Consider the following 24,453-nt stretch of genomic DNA (forward strand, 5'->3'; position numbering starts at 1 on the left):
TCAGGGCAGTCCGCCGCGGCGTTCCACCTGAGCCAAGTGCGGTAGCAAAGGGCTAGATGTGAGGTAATCCCAGTGCGGAGAATTTTGGTGTCGGACCTTTGCTTAGGAGGACAGGCAATACTTCAACAAATGGCAGAGGACCAGACACTCTTAAACATGGCCAAGTGGTAACTTAGCCAATAAATCACAGTTACATATTAATGCAGATCTGAATACACTGGCGATCTCAGGTAAATGAGGTGCATCCAATCACACAACAATATTTAAATATCTTTAAAACTACAGAAGTAAATATTTCACAGTGATGGATAAACATTTACACCATGAACCTCTGACTTAACAACTTTTGATAACATTCGATTTCTACAAACAATATTTCAGATGGTAGCATTGCGCTATAGCCTCATCTCTGAATACTATGTGCCTATGTCTGTTTAATTTTTTGAGTAATTAGGTCTTGTATATCTATTTCATTACGAACATGTTTGTCAGAGCATCGTATTCTCCAAATGTACACAGCACATGACCACAGCGTGAATACCTCGTATTATCGTTATTGTTGTCGTTTTCCGTCATTCCTTAGTTGCTTCAAAATTCATGGAGGTTTAGTTCCGCCTGTGCAACTAAATGAAAGGCAGTTTGTTTTGTTGCCAGTAGAAACTAAAACATATCATAGCAACTAACACAAATAAGCAAAAAAACAGTGATACTTACAAAATAACTAGCCCACATGAAACTCATTCTACATTTGTCCATCAATAAAAGTATTCAAAATAGAGACTTTTAGTGCATTCATCACAATAAAGCTACCACAACCACTTGTATTTAGTTTATGTACCATGTGTTTATATCATCCTGCAATGTGTAGTGAATGCTTAGTATACCTGTGATGCACCGATGAACTACACTCCTGGAAATTGAAATAAGAACACCGTGAATTCATTGTCCCAGGAAGGGGAAACTTTATTAACACATTCCTGGGGTCAGATAAATCACATGATCACACTGACAGAACCACAGGCACATAGACACAGGCAACAGAGCATGCACAATGTCGGCACTAGTACAGTCTATATCCACCTTTCGCAGCAATGCAGGCTGCTATTCTCCCATGGAGACGATCGTAGAGATGCTGGATGTAGTCCTGTGGAACGGCTTGCCATGCCATTTCCACCTGGCGCCTCAGTTGGACCAGCGTTGGTGCTGGACGTGCAGACCGCGTGAGACGACGCTTCATCCAGTCCCAAACATGCTCCATGGGGGACAGATCCGGAGATCTTGCTGGCCAGGGTAGTTGACTTACACCTTCTAGAGCACGTTGGGTGGCACGGGATACATGCGGACGTGCATTGTCCTGTTGGAACAGCAAGTTCCCTTGCCGGTCCGGTCCCAGGTCGACGGGCACGTGCACCTTCCGCCGACCACTGGCGACATCATCGATGTACTGTGGAGACCTCACGCCCCACGTGTTGAGCAATTCGGCGGTACGTCCACCCGGCCTCCCGCATGCCCACTATACGCCCTCGCTCAAAGTCCGTCAACTGCACATACGGTTCACGTCCACGCTGTCGCGGCATGCTACCAGTGTTAAAAGACTGCGGTGGAGCTCCTTATGCCACGGCAAACTGGCTGACACTGACGGCGGCGGTGCACAAATGCTGTGCAGCTAGCGCCATTCGACGGCCAACACCGCGGTTCCTGGTGTGTCCGCTGTGCCGTGCGTGTGATCATTGCTTGTACAGCCCTCTCGCAGTGTCCGGAGCAAGTATGGTGGGTCTGACACACCGGTGTCAAATTGTTCTTTTTTCCATTTCCAGGAGTGTATTTCCACCCTAAAATTTCACCGCCGTCGATTAACTGCTTCCTGTAAAATGTTTCTTTAGAATGAGTCCGTATGACTGTATTGACACATTATAGAGGCTGAAGCGAAATTTGCGCACTCGGGCTTCGCAGCACGACTCCTCACATGCCTGCGATAAAAAAAAGTCTCACTAACTTTCGTCTGGCGAGTACATCCGGCAGAAACATATAATAGACATAAATAAATGAAAGAAAGAAGCTTGGTCATTAAGGGAAGGAGAAGAAGAAGAAGAAGGAGGAGGACGATGCGTGTAAGCGGGCTGACACAGTTGCTTCTGAAACCTATCACAACCAGCTACTTCTATTGTGTAAACAGATAAGATTAGATTAGTACTCTTTCCACAGATCATGAATACGACACTTCATAATGATGTGGAACGTGTCAGGTTAATAAAAGGTGTCTATACAAGATATTACATTACTCAAAATATTACATGACACTTAATATTTTTAATTTTTTTGTGGGGGTTGGGAAAATTACCCACTTAGTATATCCAGAGATTCATCTAATGAGTAGGAGGAGTTGCCATCAAAAAATTCTTTTAATTTACTTTTAAATGCTATATGGCTACCTGTCAGACGTTTGATGCTATTAGGTAAGTGACCAAAGACTTTTGTGGCAGCATAATTTACCCCTTTCAGAGCCATAGTTAGATTTAACGTTGAGTAGCTAAGATCATCTTTTCTCCTAGTGTTGTAGCCATGTACACAGCTATTACTTTTGAATTCGTTCGGATTGTTAATAACAAATTATATATATATATATATATATATATATATATATATATATATATATATATATATAGTGAGGCTACAGTGAAGATAATTATTCTGATTACACGCTTTTGTGCAATGAACACTCTTTTACTCAATGAGGAGTTACTCCAGAATATGATGCCATACGAAAGCAGAGAATGAAAATACGCGTGGTAAGCTAATTTTCTGAGATGTATATCGCTAAAATTTGCAATGACCCTAATAACAAAAGTAACTGAACTCAAACGTTTCAGCAGATCTTCAGTGTGTTTTTTTCCAGTTCAACCCCTCATCAATGCATATACCTAGAAATTTTGAATATTCTACCGTAGCTACCGATTTCTGATCGAAGTCTATATTTATTAATGGTGTCATTCCATTTACTGTGTGGAACTGTATGTACTGTGTTTTGTCAAAGTTTAATGAGAGCCCATTTGCAGAGAACCACTTTGCGTCTTCGTGAATATAGAATGGCAAGTCATTGATATATATTAAGAACAGCAGAGGACCCAAGACCGAACCTTGCGGCACCCCATTCTTCATTGTTCCCCAGTTTGAGAAATCAACAGTTTTTTGCATGTTATGTGAACTGCTTACTTCAACTTTCTGCACTCTTTCAGTTAGGTATGATTTAAACCATTTGAGCGCTGTCCTATTCATACCACAGTACTTGAGCTTATGTAGAAGTATTCCGTGATTTACACAATCAATAGCCTTTGAGAGATCACAAAAAATCCCAACGGGTGACTTCCGTTTACTCAGAGCATTTAATATTTCATTAGTGAAAGTATGTATAGTATTTTACGTCGAAAAACCTTTCTGAAACCAAACTGACATTTTGTTAAAACTTTATTTTTACAAAGGTGTGAAGCTACTCTAAAATACATTACTTTTCAAGAATTTTGGATTAGACAGTCAGAAGAGAGATTGGGCGGTAGTTTTTGACATCAGACGTATTCCATTTTTTATGCAGTGGTTTAACAACGTCATACTTCAGTCTATCTAGGAAAATTCCCTGCTTCAGAGAGCTGTTACATATGTGGCTAAGAATCCTACTTATCTCTTGTGAACAAGCTTTTATTATCCTGCTGGAAATGCCATCAATTCCATGTGAGCTTTTAGTCTTGATAGAGTTTATTATCTTCCTAATTTCAGAAGGAGAGGTGGATGGAATTTCAGTTGTATTAAATGGTGTGGGTAAGGCCTCTTCCATTAACTGCCTTGCTTCTTCTAATGAACATTTAGATCCTATTTTCTCTACAACATTTAAAAAATGATTATTCAAAATGTTTTCGACTTCCGGCTTGTTGTTTGTCAAGTTTCCATTCGCTTTGATGGTAATGCCATCATCCTGCACTCTTGTTTGCCCTGTCTCCATTGTAACAATATTGCAAATTGTTTTGATTTTGTTATCAGAGGTATTAATCTCAGACATAATGCACATGCTTCTGAACTTTTTAATTACCTTTCTTAATGTAGCACAGTAGTTTTTATAATATTTGGATGTTTCTGGGTAATTACTCTTTCTTGTTATTAGATACTGTTCCCTTTTGTGGTTACAAGATATTTTTATTCCTGTAGTAAGCCGAGGTTTTTTGCATGGTTTCTTATAATTAGATTTAATTACTTTCTTGGGGAAACAGTTTTCAAATTCTCTTACAAGTGTATCATGAAATAAGTTATATTTTAAATTACCATTGGGTTCCTTGTACACCTCATCCCAGTCTAATTGCTGAAGATTTCTCTGAAATTTCTAATTCTTGAGTCATTAATTGAACGCACAATTTCGAATTACTGAATGGAGCTATGTCATATAGTGTAACTAGCTGATCACCATTATCAGAAAGGCCATTCTCAATAGGATAAGAATGAGAACAGGACAGATTAGCTCGCCTTAAGGTGTGTATGAATATCTAATTAAGGGTAAAAATTCATTCACTGAAGTCTGAGAAGCACGCTTAGACACCCGTTTACGACCTGCTGATAATCTTTTGCATTCTATTTCTCTGTTGTTGCGACACAAGAGGGTGTCTCCAATGACAAATATGTTGGAACTCAAAATGGAGTTCATATTATTGCTTAGAATCGTGTCCTTTACGACATTAGAATCTAAATACTCTCTGTGGATCGACACCAGTGTGCCATGCAATTAAGACTATAATACTGAGACTGTTGCGGGTAGATCAGTTGTCTATAGTGGACAGTGGTCTGTAGGACAAGGGTTGAACGCAGTGCAGCTCGGTGGCTCCAAGTGAGAATGTAGCGGGGTCGTTTCGTTTCGGTCGAATGCTGGAGAGGTAAGAACGTCACGGTGGATTTGAGGGGAGTGCGGATGTTTGGAGCTGTCAGCGCGGCTATGTGTGGCCGCGGGCTCTGGAGTGGGAGTGCGTGGGTGTGACGGGCAGCCAGATCCGAGGCCCGCCAGTTGCAAGCTACCCGCCATCATGAAGGGAGGCACCGAGTCCCACGCGCTCGTCGTCAACTACATCATACTTATTGTACTGCTCTTGATTCTCTACTTGCTCTGGTCGTCGCTCTGATATGCCACGTGAGTATATCGTTATTGCCGTGACTGGAAGCAAGCTTCGCAAGTTAATTATCGTCGTAATCAGGCAGATTTGGAGCTTCCATACTCACGTAGTACTGTTCTTGTTAACCTTTTTTCCTCCTCGTCGTAGTCCCTATTGCGCAAATAATTTATTTCTTGGCGTAATGTATGAATTCGTCATGTATTAACTGCTTTTACATTTGAAAATATGGTGAGATTGCTGTACAAGTAATGAGGTACGTAATATGTTCTTGGCTTTAACTGACCTGTGTATGCTAGCAAGATATGTTGAATCTCTGTTCAGTTTAAGCACTGTCCTATTCATGGTACAGGCATATCACTGTATTTTATACCTCAATTTCTTATAGGGTTTCCATCGAATCCGGAACGGTTTTCCTTTGTGACAAAGAACTTCCAACCTTACTACCGCCGTGGTTTAAGCGGTGACATATAATTAAAAACGTTTGTGGACTGGATGGTATCGAATACCTGATGTGCCTGTTTGCCCCTATGCACCATCCTCACCATTTATCGCGTCGAATACTGGACCAATTCGTAAGTTTAATATTACGATTGCGAAGATCTATGTAGTGAAATAAATTTTTAGAAGCTTTCCGCCTCACAATCAGGTAATGTCACTGTATCGGTGTGACTGGCATGCTTTATACCGACAAGCTTAATTTCCAGGAGAAGTAAAAACAATGTGAGTTGTGCAGCTAGTTACAAGAGAATCGCTGGAAACAGATTTTATTTCATGAGGCACTTAATTGTTCGGGAATTAAATAAAACAACCTACAGTCATTTGTTTTGTTGAGAACATTTTATTTATGAACGAAAACTTACTATTTGTCGCCATTGCCGCTGTGGTCTCACCGTGGGAGAAAACTGCATTTAGACTCCGGCGGTAGCAACCAGCTCCATTCCCTTCCTCCAAGTTTTCTTCTGCAGGAAGGCACGTAATTTTCGAATTTTCGAGATAATCCATCGAACCAGGCATTAGAAATCCAGAAAACGTACATAAACTTAGCATTTCTCACTCTGAAAGCCGTATTTCAAAATTTTTACTAACCGTTAGAAAATTTTTTTGAAACTCCTGCTTTGAAGTTAAATGTTAACTGACTCATTGCACTCATGGCGAGAGTATCAAATTACTTACTGTAAAAGGCAATGAAGCGTTTAAAAATGGCGATTGTAGGTTGCTGATGTTTCTTTGGTTACGCCTGAGACCCTGCGACTAGAAATCGTGTGCACTGACGCTGACTGTAATGATGCCCGATTCAAACAGATTCACCCGATTTTTCCCAAGACAATAATATCTTCTAAATGAATTAAGATAGAAACTTAAGGTGAATTTTAACGCTCACATAAGTAAAAAAAAAACTATATTCAAAAGAACAACTCTACTTTTTCAAGGGTATATAGTACATGGATGCATATACAACGTTTGGGTCCTACGTGTAGGATCGAAATTTTCATTACACTTCGACAAGTATTCGCCGGACACATGACAATCTTCAGACTCGTCCCATACTTACAGTGCTGTAGCCATGACGTTTCGCAGTTTCGCTCTAGATGTTGGAAGGGGAGGAGAGTCTGTCGCAAACGCGAGACACGAACGCCGCCGAAAACCCATCAATCGTCGAGGCAGTTCCCGCTAAGAAATGCTCTCACATGCAGATGCCAGCGCGGTGACATCCAGGTCAGCTCAAAAATACTATTTTCTGTATCTTCTCGCAATCGTGGAAAACGCCGTACTGAAAGAGCTATACTAGAGAGATCGCTACCGACTAGCATGTGAACCAACTTACGAATGGCACCAGACTGTACTTGAAGTGAAACTTCCTGGCAGATTAAAACTGCATGCCGGACCGAGGCTCGAACTCGGGACCTTTGCCATTAGTGGACAAGTGCTCTACCATCTGGGCTACCCAAGCGCGACTCACGCCCCGTCATCACAGCTTTACTTCTGCCAGTACGTCGTCTCCTACTATCAAAAGTTGTAGTTGTGGTTGGGTTGTTTGGGGAAGGAGACCAGACAGCTAGGTGATCGATCTCATCGGATTAGGGAAGGACGGGGAAGGAAGCCGGCCGTGCCCTTTTTGATAGGAACCATCCCAGCATTTGCCTGGAGCGATTTAGGTAAATCACGGAAAACCTAAATCAGGATGGCCGGACGCGAAATTGAACCGTCGTCCTCCCGAATGCGAGTCCAGTGTCTAACCACTGCGCCACCTCGTTCTGTCAAACTTGTAGTGTTGATGCGTAACTTACAGTTCTCCCCAAAGTTCTATCTACATTCATGTAGAAGATATATTCTTCTGAAATCGGCTGATTCTTTTTGAAATATCCTGTATGATATCCTATTTGAGTCATATCACAGTTTTGTCCAAGAAGAGGATGTCTCCCGGGTATGGGAGATCAGTCATGCGGTGTAATGGCGAAGAGCTCACTAGAGATGGAGCTCAAGCTGGATCTGTACAAAGATAATGGAGGAAATGGGCTGTGCCTTCTTCAAAGGAACTTTTTCGGCATTCGTTTTAAGTAATTTACGCAAACAATGGAAAACAATTGTCCGCCTGTTTGATGGGTGCTTAGTACCTTACTAAACACTGGCGCTGCCTCACGACGGGCAAGTATTGCCAAAAAATGGTTCAAATGGCTCTGAGCACTATGCGACTAAACTTATCAGGTCATCAGTCGCCTAGAACTTAGAACTAATTAAACCTAACTAACCTAAGGACATCACACACATCCATGCCCGAGGCAGGATTCGAACCTGCGACCGTAGCAGTCGCGCGGTTCCGGACTGCGCGCCTAGAACCGCGAGACCACCGCGGCCTGCAAGTATTGTCCACTGAGCTCGTGGAGCACCGTTTAGTGTGACTCTTCACATATCCGAGTGGTCGCAGATCCAGGAAAACTGTAATAATCTATATCCCACACTAGTCTGACAATGATCAGCGATAAATTCAGGCACTTCATCGCCTTGGGCCGGCTGAAAATGTTTGCGCACGCAGTTCACTTCACTCCACTTCACTTCACAGGGCCATGTCGAGGGATTGGAATCTTTACTCATTCTTGTAAGGTCGATTACTGTTGCCATGCTATCATTTACGACAACCTTACATCGGATAAATGTTTTCCATAAGTCGTGATGCTGATATACAAGTTGCAGTATTCCGTTACGGAAAATATATGTTCTTTTATAACACTGTACTTTTTTTTTTCTTTTTTGTAATTATAGAGTTATGCCGACGAGCGTTTACGACGAAGAGCGTCGCAAATGGTATCAGCTATGTTTCACAAGGGACAGCCTTTAACAGAAATGTTGAAATATCTCAACGAACGGACATCCAGAGAAACGCAACTAACATATCGCGAAAACGTACTTGGAAAATTTCGATATTCGGGATTCTACAATAAAAATTGCTTATTCTTAACACACTATGTTTCGGTCCCGTAGAGGTGAAGAAGATAAAAATTAACAAGTAAAAGCTATCACTGAGACAATCAATCAATCGTATGCATCGTGTTCCAACCGCGGGAACGGGAAATCTTACCTTATGAGCTGGTGTTGCGTACCAGTCTAATCAACTGCAGTAGATGACGGCCTTTAGGTGTTGAGAAGATCAAGGTGGATATCCCTGTCCGTCCCTCCACTTTTAGCTTTTCTGCGATTTCCGTAAATCACTTCAGATGAGAGCGGTTCTAGGCGCTGCAGTCTGGAGCCGCGCGACCGCTACGGTCGCAGGTTCGAATCCTGCCTCGGGCATGGATGTCTGTGATGTCCTTAGGTTAAAGTAGTTCTAAGTTCTAGCATTTGAACTTCAGATGAATGCGTCCAAGTTTTTTACAAAAAAGATTACAGTACACTGTGTACTTGTTCTCCGTTTCCAGTGGCGTAGTTGTTGACGAGAAGTTAATTCAGTTCGTGTTTATACTCAATATTTTTAATTCTATTGTGGACACACACCCATGTTCCAATTTGTGTTATGATTTATGAAGTGTGTTTTGGAGCGATTAGCGATTACATACAGTACGTTAATTCTGTGTACAGTGTCCTCTTTAGAATTATCAGATTGCACGTACAATTAATTGGGCAGTAGTTGAGTATAACATATGGCTGTTATGAAATGGACGGAGCATGTAGTGACAGTAATTGACGGACACAGATTCATTGTGATACAGAACCTACACGAGGACACAATGAAGACGTGGAGAGACAGCTGGACAACATAGCTGCATTATTGGTTAGTTTCATGTGCTAAATAATAAGTACAGAGTTGCGTACAGATGTGTGGGCAGACTGCCTGAGCCACAGATAGCAGATTCCGAATTCCTATGTTGGCGTCAGACGTGTAGCGCGCCAGCGGCTTGCGATAATTCAAGTTTTTTTTCCCCTCCTTCCCTTCATGTGCCTCCTCTCCTATACCAGTACAGTAGTATAGCTAACTCACGCTAGGCACAGTTACTCTACAGTGTACCTTGGTTGACACATCTAAAAAGTTACAGGGGATACCAAATCAAAACTACCGATGACAGGGAAATGTTCAAGGTGACGGAAGTCAAATAGGTATTTAACTCTGCTGTAATTTTTATGCGGTTTTCATCTTCGCTAGTAGCTCTCGTGTAGCTGCAGGAACAGACTACAAATACGCGGAACGTATAATTATGTATTAAGGAAGAACGGAAAATTTGGGCTTAACGTCTCGTCGATGACGAGGTCATTAAAAACTGAGCACAGACTATAATTGGCGAAGGTTGGGATGAAATTCGGGCATGCCCCTTCAGGAGAACTATCCCGGAAGTCTTCTCAACTGGTTTAAGGAAGTCCTGAATGAACGGACATGGATTTGAACCGTCGTGTCCCCGTATACCAAAGCGCCACATCGTTCGGTTAGTTATGAAGTGTTTCAAAAGACGTCCTAATTTTAAAATGAATTACCATGAAAACAAATATCGACAGAAGAATGCAACAAACGGTATGTTTATTGTGAAAGCTATAAGAATTTTATATAAAATTTTCGAAACATTAGTTACAGAACCTGCTAGTAAATAGCTCTGTACGCTGTAAAATTTATGTCAGCGTGCATATATTAAAATATTTTCCTCCGCAGGCCAACTTCGCAATAGCAACACAGTATTTTCAAAATGTCTACCGCTGATATAGAGTGTTAGCGCAAACTAACAAAGAAATTTGCCATAACATCTTGTAGTGTCTCAATCAAAATGGATTCAGTTGTCACTAAGATCGACGATTCAAGCTCGTCCATCGTGGTCAGATGGTACCGGTAAACAGTGTCCCACAAAGTAGTCAGGAGGAGTCTTATCGTATGAATATGAAGACCAGTCCATGTCTGCACCAGTAAATTTGGGGTAATTCAACGCCATGACTCCCTTCCTAACGTAGTCATTTAGAAAGTGAAACATCTGTTAGGTGGGTGTGGTCGGACCGAAGCTTTCGTGAACAGCTCGAGTCGTGGGTCAGTGTGTGTTTTGGCTATGGTAAACATCAGGCGACGGATGTTGGACGCTGGAATCTCTTTGATATCCATATATGAGTACAATTGTTTCTTAGTGTTTATTTCGTTGCCACTCGTTTCTTTAAACTTTAGCCATATCCACAGACTTGACTTTTTTTAGCAACCTACTGTTCGGTGTATGGCTGTGCTAATTGTACCGCACTACAGGCAGTTCAGATGACCTGTCAGTTATATTTTGTGCCGAGGCGATGCTGTCGGGATTAACCCAATTGTAAACTTTTAAGCTGCCGAGTGTGTCTGGCAGCTGATAGATTCACGCATACCGTCGCCCACTTCAAGTCCTTATGTTTAATCTGGCATGGAGATTTCTTCTGAATGTTTTTGATTATTATCTCATATAATATCTGTCATTAAGAATCCTCTGAAATACTCACGTTCCAGCTTGCCTAAGGTCTGAGAAATAGTTGCTGACATCTGTCTGTATCCTGTGTCGTCTGTCCAAATAGCCCATGCAGTCTTTAGTACACCTGACCGACTTGCAGGCAGTTTCAGTGAAATTATTATATTTTTCAGAACAAGGGCTGAATAGGATAGAATAACTTTTATTCCCTATATACATAAATGATGTGATGGGCGTTGTGTGTAGCAATTTATGGCTATTTGCTAATGACACAGTGATGTACGGGAAGGTGTCATTGGAAATTGGAAATTTGTGGTAAGGTCTTATGGGATCAAACTGCTGAGGACATCTGTCGCTAAGCTTACACACTAAGTAATCTAACTTACGCGAAGGACACGACACACACACACACACACACACACACACACACACACACACACAAAAAAAAAATACGCGCGCGCGCCCGAGGGAGGACTCTAACCCCCGACGGGGGCAGCCGCGCGGAGGTGTAATTGTTGAGTGACTGTAGGAATATACAAGATGGCTTATACAACTTTTCTAGTTGGTGTGATAAATCGCAGCTTGATCTAAATGCATAAAAATGTAAGTTAATGGAGATGAGCTGGAAAAACAGTCATGTAACGTTCGAATACAGCATTAGTAGGGTGGAGCTCGACACAGACACTTCGATTAAGTATCTAGGGATAACGGTGCAAAGTGTTATGAAATGCAATGAGCACGTCACGTTGGTAGTTAGAAAGGCGAATGCTCGACTTCGTTTTATTTGGAGAACTTTGCTCAACCACAAAGGACATGGTTTATAGAATGCTAGATGACCCATCCTCTAGTACTATTCGAGTGTTTGGGATCCCCACCAAGTCGGATTAAAGGAAGACATCGAAGCAATGCAGAGGCGGACTGCTAGATTTGTTACCGGTAAGTTCGATCAGCAAGTAAGTATTACTGAGATGCTTCGTGAACTGAAATGGGAATTCCTAGAGAGGAGACGGTTCTCTTTCCGCAAGGCACTATTGCGCAAATTTAGAGAACCATAATTTGAGGCCAACTGCAGAACGATTCTACTGCCGCCAACGCACATTTCGCTTAAGGACCATGAAGATACGATGCGAGAAATTAGGATTAGTATGGAGCCTTTTAGACAGTCGTATTTACCTCGCTGTGTTTGGGAGTGAAATTGGAGACGTACCCCCAGCTCTGCACCGTACTGTGGTTTGTGGAGTACATACGTACATGTAGGTTTTGGCTCGTAGTCTGTTAAACGTAAGTTGCCTTTTGTAGATGATTTTATCAGCTGGTCCCTTGCAACACGAAACACGACACCTTTCCAAATGAACAAACCTATGAATTTTTTTAGTTGTACTATGTATGTTTTCTGTCAATGGGTATGACTTGTGCAACGTAATTTGGTGGTGGTGCTGGTGGTGGTGGTGGTGGTGGTGGTGGTGGTGGTCAGTTCCTACGGGACCAAATTGCTGAGGTCATCGGTCCCTAGGCTTACACAGTTCTTAATCTAACTTACGCTAAATACCACACACACACACACACACACACACACACACACACACACACACACACACACACACGACGGAGGACTCGAACCGACGGGGGGAACCGCGCCAACCGTAGCAAGGCCCCTTATACTGCGAGGCTACTTCGCATTTTGGACAGGACCAATGTGTTGATGTTTTCAGTCTTGTGAATGATATTAAATTTTCTTACACTATTTGCTATCAGAGCACGTCTTACTTTTTCCACCCTATCTTTGGAAATGACAGCAGTTAGGTCATTTATGTTATTTTTCCTCGTTTCACACCTACCACTTCCATTTCAACACATTCGCCAAAGATATGTGCCGTGGATGTGTACTTGCAGTGAACAGTAAGAGCTATGTTTTATAATTGCTCATAGTTGCCCCTTTATTCCGTATAATCGTCCATTACGTCCTAGATTTTCATGATGTCTTGGGGTTTCGTAATTATTATGGAAACATCATCAGCATAGACACTGGACTGAACCATCGTCCCCTAACATGTAGGCTTGGTATGCCGGTTCTAACCATGCAAAATAGTGGTTCTAAAGAGATGAGGAACAGTATCACCAGTAAAGGACACGCTCTGTGACAATGTTGGATTGGGAATGCTTCCGTAAGATGTCTGTTCATTTGCACTTCGAAAACTAGAAGGCTTTCTCTAAATCAGTATTCTGTATCCCTGACGTTTGTGCCTGATGCTGCCATTAGAAGTCGGTCGTGTCATCTATGATACCTTTCTCAAGCCTGAGGATTTCTGGAGGGGCTTGTTTTAATTGTCTCTGTGACACTATCTCTGATTTTTGTGTGTCCTGTTTTGACATGATTTTTATCATGTCTTCTTCTTTCTTCTTCAGCTAATGGTTCTGAGAAAGTAGTAATACTGTCGTGTGATGGATATCTACGCAATATTGTAATATATATACTGTTTTGAGTCCTCAGATGGTTTTGCCCTATACAGTCCTTGGGAACTATCTTTTATCCCCTCCTGGCTAACATATTCACTCTCCATTGCAAAGAGGAGATTACCTTTATTTCCCTGTGTTCATATTTTTCGTTCTCATGTAAGGTGGTAAATGCTCAACATATCTGGTAGGTGCCTGTAATTCTTCTCCTCCTAGTTGCCTTTCCCGCAGCTCTAAAAACTTTTTTTTTTCATATCAATTACCCGATTTTTCCCTCTTATCTACTTTTGGTTACTGTTTACGAGTTAGAAGGTAGTGATGTTTTGCCTGAATGTTACATTTTTATTTAGTTTCTGGATACCAGGGTTCACGAGTTTTTCCCACAATCAACCATATCATAAAAGAAATGTTTCCAGTCGGTCGAAGAATGATAAGAGCACTGAACTCTAACGTCACCCACACTATTTGGAGGAGAAAAATTAAACTCTGCTGGAATAGGCCATCAAGGCCCAACAGTACCAACCGGCCGCGGTGTCATATACAGCATCACTGAATGTGGATATGGAGAAGCTGACAGGGGTGACGTCATAACATTACACATCAGTTCCCATTGTTGTACAGATTGTATGAAGCCTGCTACTGCTGCCGGCCGTGGTGGCCGAGCGGTACTAGGCGCTACAGTCTGGAACCGCGCGATCGCTACGGTCACAGGTTCGAATCCTGCCTCGGGCATGGATGTGTGTGATGTCCTTAGGTTAGTTAGGTGTTAGTAGTTCTAAGTTCTAGGGGACTGATGACCTCAGATGTTGAGTCCTATAGTGCTCAGAGCCATTTGAACCATTTTTTAACCTGCTACTGCTGAAACATACGTGTAGCGAGTCACTCAGCCCCTTCATGGTCAGAACTTCATGTTTTGTACTGGACCACAGAAGTGTGTTCTGCCTTGTGAATCTGCCAGCCTTAAAATGCACTTTAGGCATTTTCCATCTTAATATAAAATTTTGATGCATATCACTTTAACAGAGTCCTGGAGTACACAAGTTGCAGAACGACAGTAGTGCTACAGTTTGAATCTTTGAATGTGTACCTCTAGTGAAGTGTAATCTATGCAGAATATCCAAAACACCAAGTTATCTTTTGTGTCCCCTATATGCAAAGTATTATGTACGAGGGTTGGAACTAAAATAGTGGCAACTATTTATTCACAGCCGATACAAAAGAGTTACATGTTTTCCCCTGTTACTGTCCTTCAAAGTAATCACCAGCGTTGTGCAGAACCCGTTGCCAGCGATGTGGAAAGCGTAGTATACCGTTAGCAGAGCCTGTCCTGTTGATGGTGCTAATGGAGCGGTCTGCTGGCTGTCGAATCTCTGGAACAGTTCTGAAGCGAATGCCACGAAGTGGTTCCTTCATCTTCGGAATCAGATCAAAGTATCAAGGACTTAAGTCCAGGGAATATGGTGGATGGTACAGTACTTCCCAGTCCCATCGACCGAACAGAGCAGCCACAGCTTGCGCTGGATTCGCCAGCGCATTGTCGTGCTAAATGATGGGTGGGTTGCGCACAGACTGTCGCCGCTTCTTTAGCAAAGCTGGTCGCAGGTGATACTCCAAAAATGAACAGTAATAATGTGCATTGACGGTCTGCCGTGGAGTAACTAAATGCGTTAGGATGACACCATCACAATCGTACACGAGAATCACAACTACTTTCACCATACTGGGGCTCTGACGCACTTTCGACTTTCGCGGCGATCCTTAATGACGCCATTCTTTATATTAGCGTTTCAGTTTTGTCTTGTACGATGTGGCCCATGTCTCATCCAGTGTTACGATACGGCGCAAGAAAGCCTCTCCTTCGCTCCCATAGCGCTCTAAGTGCGTCTGAGCAGCGTCGTAACGCATCCATTTCTGCATTTCCTACAAGTCATGCGGAACCCATCGCGATGCAATTTTTCGCATGCCCAGGCGTTCCTTCAGGATACGAAGCACAGTCGTATGCGCTAGTCCGGTTTCGTGGGCGAGCTCACAAATCGTATGGCGTCGATCACTGTCCGCTAACGCGGCAACAGAATGCACGTCGTCTTCAGAGACGCTAGGACGACTTGCCCGATGCATGTCTGTCACAGTTTGCAGACCTTCGTTGAAGGCTTTTACCAAACGTACGCCATTGCCGATTCCCCGCACGCCTCTTCAAAACCTTGATGACACTGTCGTGCTGTACGACCTCTGGCACATTCAATCTTGATCCAACTCCGTTGTTCCTGTTTCGAAAACATAGTGACACCGTTACGTTAGACCGGTCGCTCACAAGTTACTGTGTTTCCCTCGATTGTGCGCACGGCAGTGACGCAGGATGGACGAGTCCATTTGCTTGAAGGTAAGGTAGGTATGTCAACAACGTGTGCTATCAGCGACAATAGCAGATTCCATTGCATAATGTCTCCACAGCAGTGTTGCCACTATTTAAGTTCCAACCTACGTATTATTTGATATACACGAAACAGATTGGCAGTTACGAAAGTTTCGGACCGGGACTCAAATCCGGATTTCCCGCTCATCACAAGCAGTCGCCTTACGATTAGGCTAGGCGAACACAGTTCACGATCTGACCCAAACTTCGAATGCCATCAATCGTGTCGCCGCAATGCCTGGTCCTTCGGCCATGCTTGCATGTCCGAAGGAACATTGCATCGTATTTCTCATCAATACGGGCACGGCAGTATCGTAAATATTGTTAGTTCCCCTTTCGAAAGTCCCTCTTAAATCTAAAGGACGGAGTACGCAGTTCTCAAATGATGCAGCAGCAAGTACGCCGGATCCATTTCTTATAATCGTGACTTTGTAGCGCATATTCAGTTGGCCTTTTGTAGGCGTATTGTCTCCTATAGGCTGTCGCCGAAGAGATAAGTTTGAGCGAGTCGTGCTGTAAGAACACGGATTAACACCGATTATAGCAGATATGCTTTCTTTTTATAGACTTTTGTGCCACCATTTGTGATAGTGCATCTTTATAGAAGTATACAGCATAAGTTATATCTTTAACTTAGACCTGTGCTCACTGACGAAAGATACGTACAAAACAGATAATGAAGTTCGAGCTAATAATTACAAACTGCCGTTAACACCAGTCACACACTTCCTCGTGAATGAAATTTCTAACCGTGTAACTTAGGGTATCCCAACTCTAACTTAAGAGTACGCCAATGAAATTTACCTCATGTTTCCTTAGATCGTATGCAACTTCTTTATTAATGTCTTATCTTACGACTGCTATTGCCAAGTACGATTTACAGAGGTAAGGAGGTTAAGATGTTTTCGACATTGATATCTGACACTGTTGGACAATGACATGAAAGGAAACTGGCTGTCTCGTACTCGTGACAAGTATATTAAAACCAGGCGGGTATTCGGATCTTGCTCCTCCTGTATACGAGTCCAGTGCCATAACCACTCTGCTATGCCACGTGATTCCTTTTTGAAAATACAATTCAAGTATAAGAACCTGTTAAAACATTACGTGTTTATATATACAGAGGACAGAGCGTAGTATCATCACACTACTTTTCCCTAAATTAATTGAGCCACCACATTTTCCGGTGTTGCAACAACATGAAATAAGGTATACATAAGAAGGCTGAGATCGTTTTTTAAACTTCAATGTTGCTGGAACCTTAAGCTCGGGAGAAGAAAGAAAGCGAATCCTGCCGTAGAACAGGACCACGGTGTTGGTTTACATTAGGTCAATGGCGGCAAAGTCGTAGGTCCAGCCACCCACACAATCTCTCACTCGAATGAGTGGCGTCGCTCTGTCACGACTACGTGGCACGAATACACAAATAACTTTCACATTAAATTCCAAACAGCGGCTTGGAAACAGAAGCGAGGCGCTCAACAGATGGTGAAACAGCAACCGAACTGCATTGGTTCAGTGGCACGAATCCGACTGAGTTGTCCAGCAGCTGAATGACAACCATTTTATTAGCATCTTTTATCCATAAACGCGTCTAATGTGTTTTAAGCGTAACATAATACAGTACACCCTATTTAGAAAAAGTAAAATTGAAATTGTCCAAGCCGTTTTTGTAACTCGCGAAAATTTCTAATAACTACTAATCTGTTTATCGACGACGTGTGTTAAGTAGTGTGTAAGCTTAGGGACTGATGGCCGTAGCAGTTAAGCCCCATAAGATTTCACACACATATGAACATTTTTTTTTAGGAGTTGGTGACGTCACAGCGTGGAATTCTACATTCCACTGCACTGCAGATCGGGAAACGAGGAATCTGGCGTGTCAGATTTTTGCCTCGTGTAGAGGTACGTTGCCAATGAGACGCGACATAGTTTTTACCTCACAACCAGAACTACGTGTTTGGTTATCATAAAGTACGTTGTATGAATATAAGCTGTTTCAGAGCTTTAGCAAACTGAGGACCTCTCAAAAACGCGTCATGTTAGTTATGATTTGTTATAATAAAGTGACATATCACTGAGTATCGGTGGATAAAGACTTCTTTTATTTTATGTTTTGAATGTTATAATTGTGTGCTATGACAGTATACCGTTTCGTTGCTACGGAACAATGATGATCTGTCAAAAGCACGTCGTTGTGGTACAATTTGTCATAGTTGAATAACAAATAATGACAGTTCTTGATACAGTGTATAGTATATACGGAGGGCAGCCTGCTATGTTGAAGCCGTAGTTGCAGTTAATAGGACGTGTGCTGTGAAGTGAAAGGTAGCAAGTTGACGTCCACACACATCCAAAAAAATTTTTGGCCCTTCTGTTTTCCAAGAGATGCTGGGTCCTTATTAATTTAATAGAAGTATCACCTGCAGTAGTCGACGTCATTTATTGTAAATAACATATTAGCTGCAATTCTTGTTGGAACGTCCATCGACTGGAATGTTTCCAGAGTGGCCAGAAATCTTAACGTAACTGTCAGTCTTTTTCAGAAAGTAAACACAAGTTACACGTTGGAAGGTTTTGGTATTACGATGCTCTGTGTTGTATGTATATTTGAGTGGAACTTAAATATAACCATTTACTGCTGTACCATGTCAGTGACACACTTTTCCCTGTTTCGTGATAATACAAAACGTGCTGCTCTTCTTTGAACTTTCTCGATGTACTCCGTTAATCCGATCTGGTAAGGACCCCAGACCGCGCTGCAGTACTCCAAAAGAAGACGGACAAGCGTAGTGTAGGCAGTCTCTTCAGTAGGTGTGTTACGTTTTCTAAGTGTTCTGCCTTTCCCACTATTTTACGTCATGTCTTCCTCGATATATGACTTTCAGCATTGGATCCAAACAGCCGTATAACTTAGTTACGACGATTTATCGGCCTTATGGCTGTATTCAACTTTTAATCGTACGAATAATGTACACTTTGTGACAACACAAACGCAGGTTGGTCGGCTTTGCTGTTAGGCACTTATTTACAAGCAGATAGTTACCTCCTTAGCGATATACCCTGTGTAGTGGCACCCGTTCGTGCCCCCAACTGTTCTAGAGACGCGACATTGTAGTTGCAGTGGCATTATAGTCAACGATAGTTGCCCCTGTTAAAGGAGTCTAAAAGGGAGCGCGCCTGCTATACAGACCATTAAGACAAGTATGTTGTGATCTGTGGACACAGGGGGCCCCAGATGCCCTCGTCAGGTCACCCGTCTCATCTGCCGCCGAGCTCAAGTGGAGTCAATTACTTCGTTATCAACCATGACATGCCCCGGTATTTACTCGAGTTATCGGCAGGCGCTTCTTGTCCCGACTTAAACTGGAACGAACACAGAGAAAATTTTGTGGGGAAGGCAGAACCCTTAGAAAGCGTAACAGATCTACTAGACTGCCTACACTGCGCTTGTCCGTCGTCTTTTGGAGCACTGCTGTGCGGCCTGGGATCCTTACGAGATCGGATTAACGGAGTACATCGAGAAAGTTCAAAGAAGAGCAGCACGTTTTGTATTATCACGAAATAGGGGAAAGTGTGTCACTCACATGATACAGGATTAGGGGTGGACATCTTTGAAAGAAATGCGACTTTCGTTCTGGCTGATGTTCTCACGAAATTTCAATCACCAGCTTTCTCCTCCAAGTGCGAAAATATTTTGTCGACGCCGACCTACTCAGAGACAACGTTCATTATCGTAAAATAAGGGAAATAAGAGCTCGCGAGGAAAGATACAGGTGTTGTTTTTTTCCGCGTGCTGTTAGAGGATGGAATAATAGAGAATTATTGTGAAGGTGGTTCGATGAACCCTCTGCCTGGCACTTAAATGTGATTTACAGAGTATCCATGTAGATGTAGATATTGCCTATCGTTGACACTTTGCCCAATCCAACAATCGTCTTTGTGCGCGTAATTGCAAACTGGATTATGACGGACTGAAAGAAGCTTGGCACACTTACACGGTATGCTAAAACGGACGACCTGGTGCCAGCAAAAAAGAAATGGAATCGAGGACGCAGTGCGCAAAATCTAGAGATCTGCCGAAATCGCGTCCTACACATAACGTAAATGTGGACATCCTGGCTACTGTGCGGACACTACAAACAATTTTGTTACCTGATCCTATGGTGGTTATTAGGTAATTGCGAATGAGTCTATACAGTGATGATGCATAGCATTATACTTGTTGGATTATTGGTTTTATTGATTTGTATTAATCGATCCAGCATAACTGATTACTTGTCACGTGGGATGTGTGGCATGTCGGCATGTCAAGGATGTAGTAAGCGTTTGTCAATCATTTTGATGTCGCACGTGTTTCTCTCCTAGAGTTTTTTTAGTGTCTCATCTGACGTACGAAATTGTTTTATTGTTGCAGATTGCTTGCACTATTAGTTCAGTTTGCACTTATGCTTGGTATTAGGAAGTTTGATGAGGACTGTGCATCGATTCGAGTTTATGGTATGTTTGAACTGTCAATAATATTATGGTTTACGTGCATAATTGTTTTGTGACATTTTGTTCCTGTTGCACAGTCATTTGAAGATGGTCAGTGAAATGTGTAAGGAGTAATGATTAAATTGTATGGTCAAGACAGGACAACTGTTATATAAATATCGCTTGAGTCAGAAAACATATAGTTTGATTTTGAAACTTTCGTTGCGTGATTAATGAAATATTAATACCTATGTTTGAAGCGCATGTAGTAAATTATTTTCGAGAAAATAATGGAACCGGTAAGTCGGATACACACCCGAGATATCTTCTTTTAAACTCGCAGTACTTGGGAATACTTGTCCACATCACAGAAATAACCGGTAACATTGCTTGCGCTATTTTTTTTCCTGGAAAACACGTTCTGTTCTAAAGTAGGACAATTTGTGCGTTTTGTGGGTAGAATTCCCTGTGGCAATTTTCTCTTCTTCATTCCAATAATTTAAAAGAGAAAATGTCCGGAGCCTACCCACAAGGATCTGGTCTATTAATTTTAACCGTTTGTACTCGTAGAAATTTTAGGGCTCTGATCAAGCATAAAAGAATATAAGATTGAATACAGAGCTTGCCTTGAGGTATCTACGCTCAAACTGCGACTCCGCAAGCAATTGTCCACGTGGAGGTATAAATATTAGTCGCTCTTTTAGTTTTTATCTTGAGCTTGGTAAAACCGATTGTATTGCAACAGAACATCAGTTGAGTTAGTTGAAGTATTGTGAATCTATACACGAACGTCCCATTAGATGAGATCCTTATGCTCAAAGGATAATATTCTCCGTGATGCGACTATGAGTAGTGGATAGATGACTGAGTTTCTGGGTCTCCTCCAGCTTATTTCATCCTATAACTATTTTGGTTTCGACATAAAAGTTTACCATTAGCCAGAGGGACTTGCAATGGGTAATTTCCCCTCGGGCTTGCTAGCAAACATTTTTTATCACCAGTTTGGAGGTTAACACTTTCGGTAGATGTAAGGAGCGACTGGGATGACTTTGTGTTTTATAGATGATATGTTGATGTTTTTACGATTGTAAAGGAGCTTATGATAAGATTTTTTAATCTATTTAGTGAGCAACGTCCGAAGAGCAGATATTAAATGGAAGTTGAAGCAGATTGGAAATCAAGTCTTTTAGACTTGCTTATCACAAGAAAAGATGAGGGTCTCGATTTCCCAAAAGCCGACACAGTCTGATGCCATCATATATATCGGATCGTCCTTTCAAATATAAGATTATTACTTTCGGGCTGTGATTTCACGTATATTAAGATTATACGTAGATGAGGATGGCGTTAAGGAAGAGTGAGAATGGAAGATATTTTAAAAGTTACCGATAGGTATCGGCTGCATAGCATTATTGGTGTCCAGTGTGTACAGGGAAAAGATTGGCAAAAATCCACCGCGGGCGGATGATGTTAAGAAATTTCTAATGTTGCAATGTAAGGGGCCTGTTTCAGGTAAGTTGGCCTGTGCGTTCTCAAAGAGTTTCGCGGTGGGTTTTCGATCGCGTGGGCAGTTGAGATATAAACTTAGAAATAGGCTGGGACAGCGGGATGGGGGCTACAAGTTAAAGTGCGGTTCGTGTGAGTCTTTTTACATAGAATGGACAGGCCGAAGTTTTTTTTAAACGCTTCAGAGGGCGTGTGGGTCCCGGTAATAGAACCGAGTTCGGGCAGCATTTAATGGATGATGGCCACCGAGTCGGTAATATTGATAAATCTATGAAGATTTTGCATCGTGCGTCGTAGAGTATGTGGTTGGATATTTTGGAGGACTTGCAGATTTTCAAAAGTAAAATAAAGGAATTGGATACGGTTATGAATGAACAGGTGTATTTCCGTTACAGTCGGTTTTTGGACTCTGTTCCAGAACAGTTTCTAATGCTACTCCAAATGATTGTTCCTGGTTCGCCTTTTCCTCCCATTCTCAGTCCTGTCTCTCCACCCCCCCCTCCCCCACCTTCCTCCCTCTACCCGGCAGGAGCCTCAGCACGACTCCTTCAAGCCCCCAATTGTGCCTGTTCCTTCCCACATCCTTCCTTTATCTGACGATTGGTAGATGTAACCTCACTTACGCCTTGTGTCCCTTAACTCCTCTCCTCCTCTCCCCTGCACGCACCCTCACTGCCTATCGTATGCAGCAGGTCTGTGAAGCCAATTGAGTTTGGCATTCTACGATTCTATGTCAGGCCGTCCTGGAAGGATGGCTCCTTTGGCTGTATACGGGAAAACACAATATAAAATCCCACTTTCCTCCACCCAACCAGTACCACCCGCTATTAGCAGCTCCTTTTCCTTCTTTCGATTATTTTTCAGTTATTCTGATTTTTGCGTGGATTCTTTTATACTAATGTTTCACGGATGAGGCAACTTTGAAGAACTGAGGCTCTTCCATTGTATGTGTTTGTCCTTGTGGGGTAATCGGTGCTGCTCTAGAGGCTAATTGCTATAAGTAAATTAAATTTATTCTAAGTAAGTGGATGATTTTAGATGTTTTCGTTCACTGGTGGGTGTGATACAGTATTTTACGGGGAAAACACATTCCTAACGAACTGTCAGCGCAGAGCTGGCAGTCAGATAGTGAGGATTAAAACGCCTTAAGATGCTGTGCTGCAGTATGCCTTGTAACTATTAGGTTGCACCCGTTAGTCAGTTCTCTTCCCTCCTATTTTCATACCTCGTTGGTACCAGCGGTAGTATCGCAGGTGGAGGCAAAATAAAAAAGGTCCTGTTTTCGATTTAAGCCACAGGGGTCCGACTTACGGTGGAAAAATGTGTTGATTCATACGTTATATGCCATTTAAAAATTAATGTTTGTTAAAGTTGTTAATGGTTGTTTTCATTTTAAAATACATCATTTTCAAGAACTTGGTTTTATAATAAAGTTTTGTTTATATATATCCTATGCTTGTTTGTAAACGATGGCTCATGTAATGCACTAAGTGTGACGCCATTTATGTAGGCTTATTTATAAAGTGGCTTACTCTTTCGACTTAAGAAAATCTGTAGAGAGAAACGACGTATAATTTTTAGCGCTGTGGCGTACGCACTCCTGTATTCATTATTTTGTTGTATTGATGATCATCATGGTGTACAGTAAAGACTTGCCTAAACATTCGATAGAGGCGCCACCAGCAGGAAAATTTCCTCCTGCTGACTGAGATTATGTTGTCAGTTTCTTTATGTATGCAGTTTCATGACCACTTGCATTGTACTTCTTTGGATAACGATTGTCACGATTTTTTTAGCTATTTGGAGGACAATTTATTCTCATTGTATGGTACGTATTTGATACGTTAGACATTGTACTTTGTGACACGCATTGGCTGTTTGGTACTTTACGTAACAAATTGCAATTTCAGCCTGTTTTTTTTTGAGAATGGATGTGGATAAAAACCTGAAACTGGTCATCATCAGATAATAAAAGGAACTATTTTGAAACTTTGGCTGTTCGTCAAATTGACACATTATGATGTCAAAGTGCCTTACCGACTAATTTATGATAATATTTGCAGTCAGTTTTTGAGTAAGATATCTGTACTACTGATGTTTCTCTCACTACAGCGTACAGACCTTGAATTACGAAATTTTCATTATTGGAATAATAATAAAAATTAATTTATTATTGTTATTTATTTATAACAAATATCCTCACGCTGAACGCGAAGAAAACCTGATTCTCTCACTATGTTGCATAGAACAAGACTGATGAAGCCTACTCATTTGCTCTTACATTAAAGGGAGATGGAAAGGAGGGGGGGGGGGGGGGGATCTGGAATCTTATTGATCCAGAGAGAGAGAAAGAAGGGAGGGAGGGAAAAGAGATGGAGGAGTCCGTGGGGCAGGCTGAGGTCCCCAGGGGTGGGGGTGACGCTGTATATACCTCGTACGGTTTCCTAACACCACACCCCCGATACCTTATCTTATCGCTGGAAATCTTATGGCCTTCCTACCAGTACTGCTTTCCTAGTAATGGGTAGGTGATTCCTGTATTCTTACCTTCAGTAGC

General features: G+C 42.1%; 1 protein-coding gene across 4 annotated transcripts in view; it reads left to right on the forward strand.

The window, feature by feature from the left end:
* The window catches only part of LOC126298395 (ligand of Numb protein X 2-like), a 524,161-nt gene that overhangs the window by 90,334 nt on the left and 409,374 nt on the right, over positions 1 to 24,453 (forward strand). The window contains exon 1 of one of the 4 annotated variants that reach the window (XM_049989705.1): positions 5,047 to 5,164. The exons of the other annotated variants lie outside the window; for them this stretch is intronic. The gene's annotated coding sequence lies outside the window, so the exon portion shown is untranslated. Of the gene's footprint in view, positions 1 to 5,046; positions 5,165 to 24,453 lie in introns of those variants that run through there. 4 annotated transcript variants of the gene reach the window in all.

Source organism: Schistocerca gregaria, chromosome X (assembly GCF_023897955.1).
Source record: "Schistocerca gregaria isolate iqSchGreg1 chromosome X, iqSchGreg1.2, whole genome shotgun sequence".
NCBI lineage: Eukaryota > Metazoa > Arthropoda > Insecta > Orthoptera > Acrididae > Schistocerca > Schistocerca gregaria.